Here is a 17,579-nt window from a genome sequence, read left to right on the forward strand (position 1 = left end):
TTCCAGATCTCTAAAAATCTTAAACTATTGTTTAAGCTTTAATATAGAGGGTCCGCAGGGGGAGGGCTGGAGGGGCTGTAATCTCCCCCCTAAAAAAATAATAATTAAGGATTTTTTTATTCCCACTAAAAATTGCAATATTCCAAAACAAAATTTAAATTTAATTAATTTTTTCGATTTTGTTCTCCGGGATTTTTTTTTTTAGTAAAACAGATTTCTATTTACCATACAAAACTTTTGAGGAAACAAATTGAATGATGCCTCAATTTTGGGCTCCCGTGATACCCGAGTGCCCAATGTTATTATCATAATATTGCTAATAATTATGTTCTAATAATTAAAATTAGATTATTCATTTTTTCGGCATTAGTAAAAATTGGAACTGAATTCGAATCCCATTTGATTGAAGTCCGAACTTTAAGGTAAAATGTTCATAAAATTTGAAACAAGTATACATATAATTTCGGTTTCGAATGTGAACCCCATTTTTTGGAACTGGAATACTTACCTCTAAAGATCCGAACCGACCAATTAATCCAAAACTTTAATTTATATACAGTATAATTATGACTCTCCAAAAAGTACACGACAAAAATTAATCGTCCACAATTGGCTTATGAATGAAAGAAGATGCGACTGAGATATTATTAACTCAAATTCCAATGCGTAAAAAGCTCATTTCCTCACTTTGGGATAAGTATAAAATATGTACTCATTTTAAATTATAAGTATAATGTATCAGATTACAATTGTATCAAATATGTACACATAAAGGATCCAATTTCTAAAACTCATTGAAAGGAAAGAGAGAGGGTAATCAAATTGAAATGGAAAATGATGGTGCACCTGTCCAAAAAACAACAATTATTCATGAGAGTTGTATAAAATATGACCTGAGAGCGGTTTAGATTTTTTCTACTTGCTGATCTGATGAGTGTTTTGTATTCATGAAACGTGTTACTCCCCGATGCACTGAGGAATTTTTGGGGAGTAGGTTTGTATAAAAGTGGCGTCTCCAGGATTATATATATATATTGGTTGATTGCTTGAAATTAATTCATATTTCGAATATATTAAAGGATAGACAATTAGTTACAAAAAAAAAGCCCTGTGTTCTCTACTGAGTGGTTCATTAAAATTTAACCACTTTGAATTTTAAACTTCAAGAAGATTAAATGTATCAATTAAAAATAGAATTTCAACAAAAGTAATACAAATAATAGAGGTGTGTATGAGATCTTTTACTTATTATTTTAGCCACATTAGAGACAATGATGGATTCCATGCGGCGGTGAAAGGCCAAACACCCGCTGCGCGTGTAAATAGTAATCTAAGGATCCTCTTCTTGTCGGTTCAGTCCTTTTTGGGACCTCTTGGTGACGTTTTCCGACTACTCGTATAGAGGCTTTAGAACATCTTCGAAATCATCCCAGAAATTTGAACATTATTATTTCTTGAGTCAAAATATGTTTGTGATGTACATTCTGTTAAAACAGTACCGGAAATTCTTAAATAAAACACAAATTTCACAATTAACCGTTAAAATTTATTTTTTTGCCTTCAAAGTAATCTCCATCGGATGCCATACATATATGCCAGCGTTTTTTACTGTCCGCTAACATTTTTTATAGACACTATATTGAATGGCTTTCAGCTCCTTCCACGAATTTTGTTTTATGGATTCAAAACTGGTTCCACGGAATGGCAAATTAAATTTGGGGAACAAAAAAAAGTATCTTCATGTAAAATCCACGATTTGTTCTTCCATAATTCTCACGCAAACGCCTGTGTGCGCCCAAACAGTGCTTCTTAATGACCCTTTGTCCCTTCGACCGCAGATATAAAAAACAATAAGCATCACCTGCACTTTTGAGCGACTTCGGTGGTTTTGGCTCGTTTTTCTCCCTCCATTTTTATGATTTGTTGGCTTGTTTCCATGTCATAGCCATAGACCCACGTCTATGGCCAGTTACGATACGTTCCATGAACGTTGAGTCCGAATTTGAACCATCAAACATGTCCAAAGAGACTTGCTCACGGTACTGTTTTTGCAGAAAATTTAGTTCTTTTGGAACAAGCCATGCAGCGCCATGTCTTATGCACAAAATTTTCAGTCATTATTCTAGGAAATGACTCATGAGAGATGTTAAGGCAATTTGATAACTCCTTAAGCTGGTATGACGATTTTTCCAAAAATTCACCAAAAGCTTTTCCTAACATTTTTAATCCGTCAGCACATGAAATTTCATTGGCAACATAAATTTAAGGCAAACTCTTTGTACAATAACTTCGTTCATTATAAAAATCGTGGAGCACTAGTGAGGTAGACTGACTTATACAGCTGTTGCAAGCAAAATGATCCATGGATCGTGCTCAAACTTTGCATTATAATGAAATACAAACCTGCTGACCCAGAAAAAAAAAAGTTTTTAAATCCCTTCAGCGCGGGCAATTTAAATTAACAATTCCCAGTACTTATTTGAGAGGATGTACATCAAGGAACATTATATAGCGTGCACATTGGGGGAGAAGTTAAGATGCCCATAACTTTGAAGTATAGTTTAAAACCTATATTTGATTTAAAGGACTTAATTTGTACGCAATATAGCCCTTTTAACATAAAATCAATCAATTTCTGATTATTCAATTGTGACGAACAATTTTGACGAACTTAAGTCGAATTTGTGGTACATCCAAAGGAGGGTTAATAAGAATTATTTGTTGATTGAAATTGACGACAGTTCATTGAAAAATTCAAATCAATTTTGAGATAAATCATTCTAGTTTGGCATAGTGTTTATGGGCCACATTTCTAAATATCTCTTTTTTGATCAAAAGTGACTAGATAGCTAATACACTTTTTCTCTTTGTTCAAGCCCCACGGTACTATGATTTATTTTTTTATATAGAAGAATATAAAAATAGTAAAAAAAAACTCAAAGATATGTACGACCTCCATGAATATTAATTATTATTTTTTTGTAATGATACTACCTGACTGATTTACATACCTATTTATAATCATTCCAGTTAAAGATGTGACGTTTCGCCTAAATGCGAAAAACCCTGTGGCGAATATTTACATTTTTAAATTGAATGATTTTAAAAGGTATCAAATCGTGTTTACACGTCTTCTGGATATTGTGTATATTTGAATTTGAAGAGTGTTTAGTCTGTCAGACGTCCAACCTCGCTTTTGATAGTTGAACTGCTTTGAAGCATGATTTCATATACCTGACTCACAGAATATGTCACAGGGTTACATTACAAACACAAAAATATACATACAGTGTATTTTGTTGTCGGCTGTCTTGAAAAGATAATTTGACTCAGTCATTATAACAATGGTCATTCACTTTGCTCATACATGATAGAACATATAATTAGAGGTGTTTTGTATGTCCTAGAATAGTGGTTTTCCAGGGGATACTTGAGATTTTGAAAGAATATTTTACAACTACACTGTAGCCCCCATTAAGAAATTTTTGTTTTTTACGGAAAAATTGTAATATATGAATTTTTTTTTAGCAAAAAATTTAATTTAATTTTCTTTGAATAGCTATGGAATGATAATTTTTTCCCCATTATTTTTTTTTTTTGTGAACAGCAGTGGATTTTGACTTTTCCTTCCAAAAACAATAAAAAATTTTATAATAGATATCGATCTTTGAAAAAAAAAATCCATATCTATTCAATTTTTGAGAATAGTTAAAAATGTTAAAAAAACTTTTCCAAAAAATTTAATTTTTGAGAAAAGTTAATAATGTTAAGAAAACATTTCCAAAAAATTTAACTTTTCGAGAACAGCTGTGGATTTTTTAAGTTTAATTTTTGGAGAATATATTTGGATTTTTAAAATGTTTTTCAAAAAGGAATTATTTTTCTGAATATCTATGTATTTTTAGATTTTCTTTCTAAAAAATTAAATATTTTTAAATTTTCTTTCTAAAAAATTCAATATTTTGCAAAAAAAAATTCAAAAAATTTAATATTTTGAAATTTATCTATTTATTTTTTTTTAATCAAAAAACCTAGACCCCCTCTAAAACGCCCTGCCATTCAAAAATGCTCTGTGCTGGTAAGGGGGTACTTGAATTAAATAAATATTTTACAAGTGGTACATCACTAAAAAAAGGTAAAGAATCCCTGACCTAGAAAGTGGGAGCAGTTTTTCTGCTTTACAAACTGAACGGCTTTTTTATTTAGCGAAGTTGTTATCATTATAAATTCATTTTTGAAACTATAAAGTAATAATTAGTACGTTTTGCTCATGAATAGTAATGAAAATCCATATTTTTTTAGCGCGCCCGTTTTTTTGGTTTTTTATTGGTATTCTAAAGAATGGATTTTCTTTTCCTTAGTTGTGGTCATTATGATTAAACTCCTGAGTAGAGAACTTCCTTTTCTACGGCATTCAATTATATTCAAAACTTGATTAAATATTCGAATGTGCTTATAGAAAACGGAGAGGTACCTTGAGGATTTCTTGCAGAGTTATAATTGTAAGTCCTTGTTGGACTCGGAGTAGAATTGAGGATCAACATAGGAGTCATTCTTGATATTCTTGAGGCATTATTTCTTATCCTTTTACTCTGGAAAAAGAGAATAGATTTTTAACATATCTACAACAAAGGCGCATCATATTTTGTTTGCGAAACGTGCTTCCCCACTGTTGTTCTATCTGTTGTGAAACTTCACCTAACATGTTTTAAAACAGATGATTCTTTTAAAAACAAACTCTACAATTCAGTATTTTCGACAAGTGTTCATTTTATTTTTGCAGGATATATTCATATATTCAAAAGAACACACATTAATTTACCTGATATGACAATATGAGCTTATTAGGACTTATATGTACAATAACTATTTAAAATACTATTTTTTTAAATTAAAATATGGAATCACATAGATCAAAATATTAACTTTCATTTTTAGCCTAAATTTCCCAAATGGTTCTTTGTCAAAATGTTCGGTCAGCAACACCTGATAGCTAAGTTGATCTCCTCCCAAACATAGCCTTAATTCCTTGAGATATTTAGAAAAACCATTTCTGTCTCAAAAGCACTGGATACTCCACTTCGAACGTGGCCAGTGACTATTGAATTTAAAATTTAAATTAGCCATATAGAAATGTTTATTTACTTTTTTGCTGATGACAGACATTCGATATTGATGTGCTTATAAATCGGCAAAATAGTGAAATTTACCATGTATATGTTATTTCGTGACTCCTTTCCAATGAGACAGCTAGAAACTCAATTTCTGCGTTAGTCATATGTTCTATTGCAGAACTCATTTCACAAAAAAAAAAGTATACGTATGGCCTAGAAATAATATGAATAAACTATTCCACGTAACTACTCTTGTTGGCTTGTACAGCCTTGATCCTGTGGTATGCCATTTTACAAATAGCACAGATATCTTCTCTTGGTGATGTCATCCTATGCTGATATCAATGTCTGGGCCATAGCATTCACAATGGGATAATTTTTGTGCCACATACTCCTCTCTAAATTAGCCTATTGGCGGAATTTATCGGTTTCAAAAATGGAAAGAAAGGAGGTACATGTTTTTCGTTTAAAACTTCCCAGAATTGTCGCAACACCACAACGATGATGCAATTGAGTCTTGGGCAGGGGGACCGTCAATCATTACGGTGTTTCCAAGCCTCAATTCTTGTTATTCAACCAGGATAGGATTTTTCCCCAATGTTATTTCCATGTAGGTCCTTGAATAAACCTTGAATTTTGTCTCCAATTTGCGATTAATTGTATACTAGACTTGAAACGTTCACTATACACCTCTTAACCTAGACAAAATCATCTGTTATAAATAAAAAACAATCCCCATTTCAAAGGAGTCATCCTCTGTGGTACAAAATATCCAACATCAGTAATGATACTAGGTATTACGGTACAAAATACCACCAATCTGCTTTGTATTCTCATACATCTTTATACTGCAAATATTGTTCAAGACTGAATTGCAAAAAATATGAATATTTGATTGGAAGGCCTTTGACTTCCATAGACCCCCTTTCTCGCCCCATTGGACTACTTGGTATGATGGCAAATAAAGTACAGAGTCTACCAAATACAGCAGGTTAATATTAGAGACATCCATCAGCAAATGATAGAAAAAACTGACAAGGACTATATTTATAATCTTTGTATAACTTTTAATTAATGCATTTTTATTCATACAAAACTGTGTTTTTAACTTCATCAAGCTGAATTACGCCAAAGGAATTAATATGATAGTAAAGCGTTAAAAGACTTTTTAAACACATGGTATATCTAAAGAGGCGGCAAATTGCAGTTCTTTTATTGCATAAAATGAAGTGAAATCCCCCATAAATAGAGACAGGGATGTGCGCGTCTCAAGTAACTTTATTCTTCTCCTTTTTAGATATTTAATTATGAGAAGCATAACCACCTACTTCGACTTATATGCTCATAATTGAATCTCCAATCCTCATTGCAATATTTCAATGTCTGAATCCATTCGTTCCGTTTGTTCGTTACTTTATATATGGTACCTTAGTATGTAATAGTAACAGCATTAATTGAGTATCTCTCTCTCTCCCAAGAAAATAAATCCAGGGGAACCTCGCATAACGCAGTTTTTTGGCGAAATAAAAAATCAATTTTAAACATCGTGCGATAACATAACTTGATTACTCTTTTTTAATGCGTGACAATATTAATGTAAATTTAGTTGCCGGATTTCATTCAAGATTTTAAAGTTTTCTCGGAAATACATACAGTCTGTTGCTCTTATACGTTGAAGTAGTCATTTACCATCAAAAACAAATATTGCAAAAAATGAGATGACAAAGTATTTTATTAAATTAAAATAATTGCAATGTAGCTCCTGAATTTTTGTTCGTGCACTTGGGGACAAGTAGCTATTTGCTTCAATTTTTAATGGACAAAAACAAATTTTTTCAATTAATTTTCATAATTTGAAATTTGTAAAGTTCTTTGAACAAAAAAATACTCCACGGATAATGATATTAGATAGCTAAAATTGGTGTTGTTTGATTGGATGGTATGCCAGAATTCTAAATTTTTCGAGTTAGGTAAATTAAAGCGGATTTATTCCGGAAAACCCAATCAAAAATTTGAAGATATGCCCATTTTAAATTGTAAAGTTCAAAATGGCATTGAAAACAGTTGGTTCTCAACGAAAAAAAATACTCGTTTCTATATAGTGGTGGTAACGATTAATATTAATCGGTGAATTGAGTGCTTCTTTTTCTGGACTCAGGAAAATAAGGTGTAATTAGCGATTTTTCCATTCCGATTCTTAGCCATTAGTGTTCATAAGATATATTGACATATTTTCTTATTTTTTTCGGGGAATCGGGTTTTTTCGGGAATATTTCTATAATTGTATCATCCCTATTTATAAATAATAATGTAAATTCATTTAAAACAAAAGATACGACGATATGACTCACAGGAAATGAAATTACCGGTCTCGCCCACAGTTGAATTGATTCAAAATTTATGTAGATCATTTATACATTATAAACTACTTGTATAGGAATAAATATCGATGTGTTTCTTTTGAAATCAAGAGTTAATCAACTATGAGATTGAGTAATAAAAGCTTTGTTAACTAGAGCAATAATTATAATCAAACCCGTATAACTTTTTAAAGACTTGAAATTTCACGCTAAAATTTCAAAATTATGCATATTATCTAGCATAAATAAACATTTCATTACAATTTAGTCAAAATTTGAGGTGATGCATGTCAATACTATTATTTGGAAGAACTTTGCTATACTATACCATTCTTCATAACAAGAACATTGATTCATAATGTGTTTCGAATTCATTTTCCGTCTATTTAAATCAATAGTACTCTAATATTATATCATTTAGCTATCACTTATATTTCTTCAGTCCTAGCCAAGTCATAGGATCAACTGATTGATCCTAAGACTCTTGAATAGAAGAAAAATAAGATTAACAAAATGGGTATTAGACGCATAAAAAGGTAAAGGGGGATCATCAAATTATTTTCTTACATAACTAAAATATAGTTTTTATATCTTTTTATACATTCATCGACTGGGATAGGAGTATACCACACTATGAAAGTTTAAGGCAACAAATTACCCCTTCCAGTGCAGAGAGAAAATATTTAAAAACATCTAGGGAAGATGGACCATTGCTCTATTTATTAGTGAAAAAATATAAACATTGATTGTCGGAATAAATTTTTATGAGATGAAGAAATTTGTTGTCGGTAATAAATAATAGGACCATTTATTTATTTTCAAATCGGCATCGATATTTTGGGCCAAAAATGACCCAGCTAATTAATATAGAACTTTTTTTTAAACTTAAGGAAGCTTGAACCTTTTTATATTCATTAGTAAAAAAATATAAGACTATAAGATATAAGAATATAAATCGAATCACTCAATCAGTTTTTATGAGATGAAGATATTTGTAGGCAGTAATCAATAATGATAGGAGAGTTATGTGTGTGTTATGCTCATTCCTTTTCGGTTAATGAACCTTGTACAATTCACATCTACGAAAGTATCGGTTCGTAGTTGAAACTACGACAGTCATAAATTAAGAGAGACATAATTTGACTGCGATGATAATAATCAAACTACGTGCGTAATATTTAATACGCCAGTCTTAAGAAACTGGATCTTAGTACGTGCAATTCAAGGAGAAAATCATGAATCTTCATTTCTCATTAAATAGCCAGTGGGTTTGAATAGTGGAGGTATTTATGGGAAGAGACACTCCATGCACAACTTCAGGGCCCTTTCTCAAATTTATATTTTGACTTCTTTTCAGACTTTGCAAAACGTTCAAGAAAATAACACTCTAGTTATTAACTAGAATAAATAATTCGGTTACAATGGAACTTCAAAGTGTTTATTCCCTTCCTCTATTAGATCAGCTACAAGCAGCTGATCTAATGAAATGTCGTGACAGGTAAGCTGCTCTCCTCCAAAACTTTCTTCAAATTAACAGGCTTATCATGTTGAAGTTCAGTTTCTTTTTCTTTTTTTTTTACATACAGGTGTGCGCGTCTAAAACTGAACACTCCTTTAACTTATATACGCCATGCACATATTCGTGATTTTATTGAGTTGAAACTGGTTTATACTTCCAGGCAAGGGTCTTGACTAGTTATAAACAAAACTCCAGCAAACTCTAAAGAGCAACAGGTAAACAACAGCTGATAATATGGAGAGACGTCGAGTCGCAATTTTGGAACTTTCTGCGCGGGAAAAAACTCCCACTGAAATTGCCAAGGTTCTGAACTACAGCCGCACTACAGCGTGGTAGCCAAAGGGACTCCTGAGGTAACCACAAGATCTAAATCAAGGCCTCGAAGGTTGGATGAAATGGTTGCTGCCGTGCAAAATACTCTATGTATTTTTGTGTCAGCTGTCAATTCGTTCTTTTCTCTCGATACACCTGGCTATTTCATAATTCGTTCTTTTTGATAATTACACAAAGTAATAAATTAATCTATACATATGCTCCGTTTCCAAAAGAACAGGAATACAATTTCTTGTATATCCCTCGTCGTTCTTATAATATATTATACATATTGGCCATTTTATTATTGCTATGAAGGAATTTGAGCTATTTCTTTATAGAAATAATATAATAATTACTCTTTTAATAAAATATTACGAAACAATATTACAATACAGTATCGACTAAAATATTATGTAGAAGAAATAATATGGTAGAAGAAATTTTATGACAGTGACAGTCTGGGAATATATAAGAGATAAAAAACAGTTGGTATGATGAACTTATTTGGCTAACTACCAGATGATTTCAGGGGTTTTTTTTCTGTTTCTTTCTGGAGGAAAGATTGCAGGATACACTAAAGGTAACGACGTGTATTATTATTAGGTTTCATACATTTGTGCATACCGGAAGTTGACTATTCCATACAAAACTAAGAATCCGATATGTTTGAAGCCGAGTTATGTGGGGACACCCTGTATGTATTGATAGGTTATTAAACTTTTAAGTTTGCCTTAAGAGGTACAGATGAATAGGTAGATATATTTATTTATTTATACAAATATGCATGTTTCTTTTATAATATAAACAAAATAGAATAGTCTGATTTAATTGGAAATAGGTATAAATACTTGTATCTGTATAAATAATCCCACAAATATTTGAGCTTCATTCTCTAAATATATATAAATATATTATGTATTAAATTTCAAAGATGTTTTTAAATATCAAAATGATAATAAAAATAAAAAAGATGTAGTTTTATGTCACGGAAGAGTGACACAGTCTCTCAGGAGAATGATATTTTTAATGTAAAGGTGGTATTCATTATTAAATTCAGGTAAATATTATGCGGTATGGAAGGAAGGGCATAGGGCATTAACACAGCATACTACTAGCCGAGAATTGATTTTTTTTATATGGATTCAATCAAGGGGTTCATTCCATCCATTTATTTACTCTTTGTAAAATGTGTAAATCGAAAGCACTTATGGGACAGGTGTGGACGTCTAAAAATGAACACTCCTTTAAATTTTAGGCGTTGTTCCTTGTCTACAGGCTTGAGGGCTTGACGAGGGATTCTCCTGTAGACCTTAGGGATAATATCTTTCTTAAACAGCCGGCCCATGGTCCTTCTGCTGACGTTGAACGCCCTGGAGAGGCTGCTGACGGTGACTTTGCCTCTCTTGTCATCGATAGACTTTTGCACGGCAGCAACCATTTCATCTGATCTTCAAGGCCTTGATTTAGATCTTGTGGTTACCTCAGGAGTCCCTTTGGCTACCACGCTGTAGTGCGGCTGCAGTTCAGAACCTTGGCAATTTCAGTGGGAGTTTTTTCCCGCGCAGAAAGTTCCAAAATTGCGACTCGACGTCTCTCCATATTATCAGCTGTTGTTTACCTGTTGCTCTTTAGAGTTTGCTGGAGTTTTGTTTATAACTAGTCAAGACCCTTGCCTGGAAGTATAAGCCAGTTTCAACTCAATAAAATCACGAATATGTGCATGGCGTATAATTTAAAGGAGTATTCAGTTTTAGACGCGCACACCTGTATGTAAAAAAAAAAAAAAACTGAACTTCAACATGATAAACCTGTTAATTTGAAGAAAGTATTGGAGGAGAGCAGCTTACCTGTCACGACATTTCATTAGATCAGCTGCTTGTAGCTGATCTAATAGAGGAAGGGAAAAACACTTTGAAGTTCCATTGTAACCGAATCATTTATTCTAGTTAATAACTAGAGTGTTATTTTCTTGAAGGTCGAAATACTAGCAAAATACAAAATTCTTGTTACTCTTCAGTTGAGCATGTCTTTTCTCTTTTGTTCACTATTTCATAAGTTGTGGTGTGTTAAGATCTCCCTCTAAAAGAAGAATTCTCGCCTAACTTTGGTGTAAATTGATTTAATATATGTATAACAGAGTAAATGTATAAACCATCATTCAATGAGTCCAGAAGCAAACTATATAAAACTCATTTTTGTAGCAAAATTCAACTTTGTTCATCAAATTAGTCTCCTTCAAACATGAAACATTTTTTTTTTTAAATTTATTTATTCTTGAATAAAATTTTTAGTCCATCCTGACATATCTACGCAGGATCTCCACTTCATTGTGGTGAAAGAGCTCCAAACAACGCTTCGAGTCCTCGGCACGTAACAGCTTTTGATCGACTCTGAGCAAACACGGCACCCGTTTTGAGAATACCTTTTTCATACAAAAATTTTCATCAAAAAAGTAAACACACTTCCATTTGATATCATGTCAGCTGTCTTATGCACTTACATTTTACGATTCTATGTTTTCAGGATGTTTTCGGGAACAAATAAATAATTTGGGCGACCAGAGCGTTCAGCATCATCTGTGTCTGTACGGCCACATTTAAACTAATCAAACCAACATTCCACAGTCACTTTCGATGGAAAAGAGTTGGACTAAACTTATCAAGCCAAACTTTTGCCTTTATGGTATTTTTTCCCATCAAGAAGCAGTGATATAAAACACACGAAATTGGTTTGAATCCAAAAAAAAAATCCGTCATAAAAATTTGATATGTTTCGTTTGAAGGATATGTAAAAATACAATTTATTCGTTAATAGTGGCACCATCAGTCTGAAATCCTTGGGACTTATTGAATGATGTAATATGAATTGAAATATAATTATATAATATTTTCTCTGAACTAATGTTATTTTAAATGTAGAAGGTTCTCCTCTTTAAATCAGTAATTTAATTTTCTCCCCCCAAAATCAAATGACAGAGAGCTGATATTAACAAAGGTCTTAATTCCACTTTTTGTATCTAAAAAGGATATAGGGAAGAATTACTCCGATCCCGATCTTCAATTCTACAAAGAGACCAATAAGGACATACTCTCCCATTTTCAAACACATGTGATTACTTTATACTTGGAGTTTCTCTCTTTAAGAAATAAAGAATTATGATAATAGCAAAAAGTATGGCTAACAGCTATAAAACTGCTTAAGATTTAAAAACGGTTTTCTTTTTTTTTAACTTTCAGAATCAATCGAAGAGCTCCCCTATTCTATCTATTGACTAGTGTTGGGTTTTGGTCAGAAAATACAATACCAATCTGAGACCATTATAATTTTTAGTGGTCCAAACTAATTCAGTCCTTCAAATTCATTCGGTCTAGATCAGTCCCAAAGAAAATTTGGTATTGATTGAAATCATTTATAATTGGATCTAGATCGATTCTATAGATGAACTGTTGATGAAGTCATTTTTTTTTCAAAATTGTGGAAATTGACCTACGATAATGTATTGTAAAGTTAAATGACTTGCATAAATCATATTTGTACCAATTGTAAATCAGGATAAGGGAGGAAATCGTTCCATAGATTGAGGCAAAAAAAAATTGTCAAACAGTTAAACTTTGATCTATGATCAAAGATTGTTGTCTTGATTGAAATATTGAGCTAAATCTGTATACAAAAATTTATTTAGGACCAAATTTTTTTTGATGTTTATATTTATATTAAAGGTTGCGTGATACTATAAAGGTAACAATTTGGACACCGTTAGGATTTTTTGTGGAACAATCGAATTAGTTCCTTTAAAAAAGTATCTAAAAGGTTTTATTTGGCAGGTGTTATTTTGATATTCAAAGAAAAATTATATTTTTTGAGATAAATTATCGGATGTGTATTTCTATGTGAAGAAATAATAATCATTTATTATTAATTTAAGAATTAAGCAATAATTAATAATAGAAAATAATATCATCCAAATGGCTGCATCAGCTACCCTTACAGAACTGTGTCCTTTTTATGAAATTTTTCATTACCAAATCGAAATGTGGCTATTGTATATCCTTAATAGCTTCACGAGTTACACCTTTGAGGGCCTGATGATTTATTTAATGAAATTATGGATCGTTTTCGTGCATTTCAAGGATCCAATTAGCAAAGACACAACGTTATTGATAATCAACCGGCTTGAGCTATTGTGTTAATTGAACTTTATAAGCCTTAAGACCCATGTCTTTATACAAAATACTGTGTAATGACGTTTTTTGAATAGAGCAATATTTTCAGTTATTCTTGAGCGACGTACACGGGTTTTATTCTTCACATACCTAACTTGTCCCTAATTTTTCCACCAATTTCGGTATTGCAGTCCGAAAAGGTGCTTCACGACGAACCAAAAAAAAATTAGTTTTACGAACCGTCTCTACCTGGTTTTCCAATTTTTATAGTGAATTTTTATCATTTCAATGCGTTGTTGAATCATGTATCGTTCCATTTTTATCAATAGCGTAGTTTGTACCTGTCAAAGGACAACAAATTAGAGCTTCAAAAGTGGCATCTACCGAAATAGTGGGCTATTCAAAATAACACCTTTTATTCGAAAAACCCTATTTATCGGTGCAAAAAAAAATTGGTCTACAAAATTGTGTTTAGACCGAATCTATAAATGAACTCTTTGTGACGTCAGTTGTGCTTCAAAATGTTGAACATCAACATGGAATAACGTCTTATGAAGTTAAATGAGTTGCAAAAATCATATTATTTGTACAACCATTCCATCAGTCTTGGTGTGAAAATCCGACCATAGATTGAGACTGAAAAAATCGGTCAATGATTTGAAAACAATTACATTATTTCAATCTATTGTCTGAGATCGCGTTGTCCACCAAAAAAGCGGTCTCAATCCGCCAATAAAAAATTGATTAAGACCGAACCGGGCAAAAAAAATATATAGTCTTGGACCGAGTCCCAACACCACTATTTTGTATTTACCCATGTAACAAGTGTATTAGCATACTATTGTTTCAAATTATTAATCAGAATCCTTTTAAAAAAAACAATCATTCAATAATGTCATTGAATAATCTGTAGTTTGTATGAAATAAAATAGAAGAGTTATTATATATTGATGCGTAAGATTTTGTACTTATGCATTTATCAATGAAGTTAGATTATTGAATGAAGATTCTTTTCCACGTCCAGGCCTTTATGATGCCCCTATGTACATAAATAGTATTGTATTAGTCTTTATTTATTCGGTCCATTCCACTCCAGTCTTAGAACCGGCCCTATCAGTCCTGGTGACCGATTTTTAAGGTCGTTATTCCTTTGGACACTCAGTACTAGAACTGATTTAAAAAAGAAGAAATAAAGAATGGAACTTCATAAGTTAAGTTTTAGGACTTATATGTAGGACTGAAGACAGTGGTACCATACAGTTCAGTCCTAAATAAGGAACAACACATTCGGGGTTACACTTTATAGTTTACTCGTATATGCCACGGGTGCTGGATTGTGTCAGTAAATGGAGGGCATGATTATAAAAGAGCGACGTTATAGAGTCAAAAGAGTCCAATGGGTCATTTGGTTCAAGTGCCACTGCTATATGTATGTTCTCTCCTCAACAATGAACAAATAAAGAAAACAGCTTTAGAAAATAAAAGAACATAGGTATACGAGGATGGCCTGAAATGTTTCCCACTTAACAGAGACACAAGGCATCCTTTCTGAATTTTTATTTTAGAACATTATCTCCTTGTAACTCTATCCACTTTTCGTGGCGATGCTCCCATCTCTGTAACCCGGCCAAATAATACTCTGCGGCGTTTTTATCTGCAAAATAATTGTTCACGAGACACTTTTTGTTTTTAGCACAATGACTCCGAGTTGGATTCACTTAGACAAGTCAAATATTAATACAACAAGTCTTTATGTGTCTGTTATTATTTTAATCTTTTTAAAGGTTATACTTTCAAAAAACAAATATTTAATGACAGCTCCAACCTCGACTTTGTCCATATAAAAAAAAAAATCACAGCAACTCACTCAAAAGACTGTTAGTTAACAACTGCATTTCCAAAATGGCTCAAACTTTGGTGAGGAGCTGTCAATAGATACTAGATAGATGTGACTAACTTTTATTTACAATTCCTGTCAGCTGCACGTTGAGGTCGGAAACTTTTTAGACCATCCTTGTATTTCAGCAGCAAAAAGGCAGTCCCTCTTACCTCCTATAATTATTTTCATCTATGACCATAACTAGTATTGTTAATCGGGTGCATTTATTAGCTCACACTTTTTTTTAGGTTGTTAACCTAAAGAGGGATCTTTCTTTTGCTATTTCCTATCATTATTATTTAATTTCTAAGTAGAGAACTTCTTTATATACTACTTATAACCATTCATTGATATGTACTAAACCAGATTGGACATCTGTGTGTCCTCATAGAAGACGGAGAGTAAGCCTGATGATTTTTTGCGGAATAATAATTTTATGTTCTTTTTGTACTCGGAGTATAATTGAAGATGGAAGTCAAAGTAATTATTGCCTGCATCCTTATTCATTTCCTTCTTCCACTGGTCATAGCTTCTTGTATCTAATATAATGAAGCATCATGCCAACAAAGCTGCTCTCCTACAAAACATTCTTCAAACTTTCAGAACTGCCAAGTTGATTTTTGGTGGGATTTTTAACATGTCCAAAATGCTACCAATTAGCATCACTATTGGTAACTCTAACAAAGCAGGGAGCACTATATACAAGGAGAGTGTTTTTCTTTTCAGAAAATACATAGGTTGACGTAAACAATCATCTTTAGTATATCTACGTATGATCGTTTACCCAATCAAACGCCGCGTAGATATACTAAAGACCATTTTATATGTCAACCTACGTATTTTCTGAAATGAAATGCACTCTCTATTTATAGAGTGTTCACTGAATAAAGGTAAGGAAAATAATTGACAGCTGACAATTGAATTAAAAAAAACTTATTACGGCGTTACAGCACTAAGGCAAAAATGTACACTGTTTTTTTTTTTTGTCAACCGTTACTTTTCCTACCTCTTTTTCCGTTATCAGTGTTCTAAACATTGATTGGTTCCATTTAAATTTGCTCTTGTTAGGGTGCGAACAATAATTATGAACCATTATGGAATATTAATTGTATATTTGGGAAGAAACTTACCAATATCAATGGAATTTAGCCCTCTTTTCTGTTTCTTTTTGTTGAAAAGGTTGCAAGGCACTATAAATGTAAAGCCGTCTCTCAAATAAATCCCAAGTAGTATTTCTTCACTCAAAGAAAATTGTAAATTGGAATCTTTTTTTATGTATATTAAAAAAGTAACCTTTGTCTCCGAGCTAAATACTTTAAGACTCGAATAAAATAATATTAGTAAGTATAGACTTTATTTAACCAGTAACACCTGCTGTGAATCCTATTACGTAAATTAGAAAATATTTTAATTCATAGACTGAGGGTTAGTATGTTTCTTAACTGACAGAGGGCTCTGTAAGAACCTTCAATCAATGAACTCGTTAATTATACTATGCCCAATCAGCCATTGGCTAACAAATCACATTCATTGTTTACCATGTGACAGATGTGACTTGATGTTCAACTATAACGAAGATTACTATTGGTGGTTTTTGTTGAGGAATTATATTTGAATTAAAATTCCCGCCTTTTCACACTGTGAACACACCTTGCTCTTTGAAAGGATTTTGTATATTACTTAGTATTAGTAGTAGTAGTAGTATTGTAATTCCCTAATATGTAACAGAATCTTCTACTATCTTCTCTTTCTTCTAAATCGAATAAATGAAAACGATTTATTGCCATGGCTTCCACAATAAAAGCTTTATACACAAACTTTAACGGGTTTTCTCTATACCTTGTCTAAATAAAATTCTGTATATCTTTTAATAGAATATATATATATGTACAAGTGAGGCATTTGGTGCCAGTGGCAACGAATATAACATAACAATAAGTTAAAAAAGTGTACATATTTATTGTATGTTAAGCGATAGACCAAAGCTCTAGTATTCTATAAAAAAAATTGATTTTACTAAAAATATAATATACACTGAGATGAATATGAAGTACACTCTTTTTTTGTGTGTTTGACGACAGTGCACAATAATGATTTCATATTTATTGAGTAAAATAAATGTATTAAATTGAAGCTATAACAGTTTATATCTTACCCATTTCTAATAATACTAATTGATTTTTTTTTAATCATAGAAAGTTGAAACATTCAACAATTATCCTTTCAATG

The 17,579-nt window shown here is 32.0% G+C and overlaps 1 protein-coding gene across 1 annotated transcript in view; it reads right to left on the reverse strand.

Moving 5' to 3' along the window:
- LOC121126291 (uncharacterized) overlaps positions 1-17,579 on the reverse strand; it is a 360,273-nt gene that overhangs the window by 117,889 nt on the left and 224,805 nt on the right. The window lies entirely within an intron of this gene.

Source organism: Lepeophtheirus salmonis, chromosome 11, assembly GCF_016086655.4.
Source record: "Lepeophtheirus salmonis chromosome 11, UVic_Lsal_1.4, whole genome shotgun sequence".
NCBI lineage: Eukaryota > Metazoa > Arthropoda > Copepoda > Siphonostomatoida > Caligidae > Lepeophtheirus > Lepeophtheirus salmonis.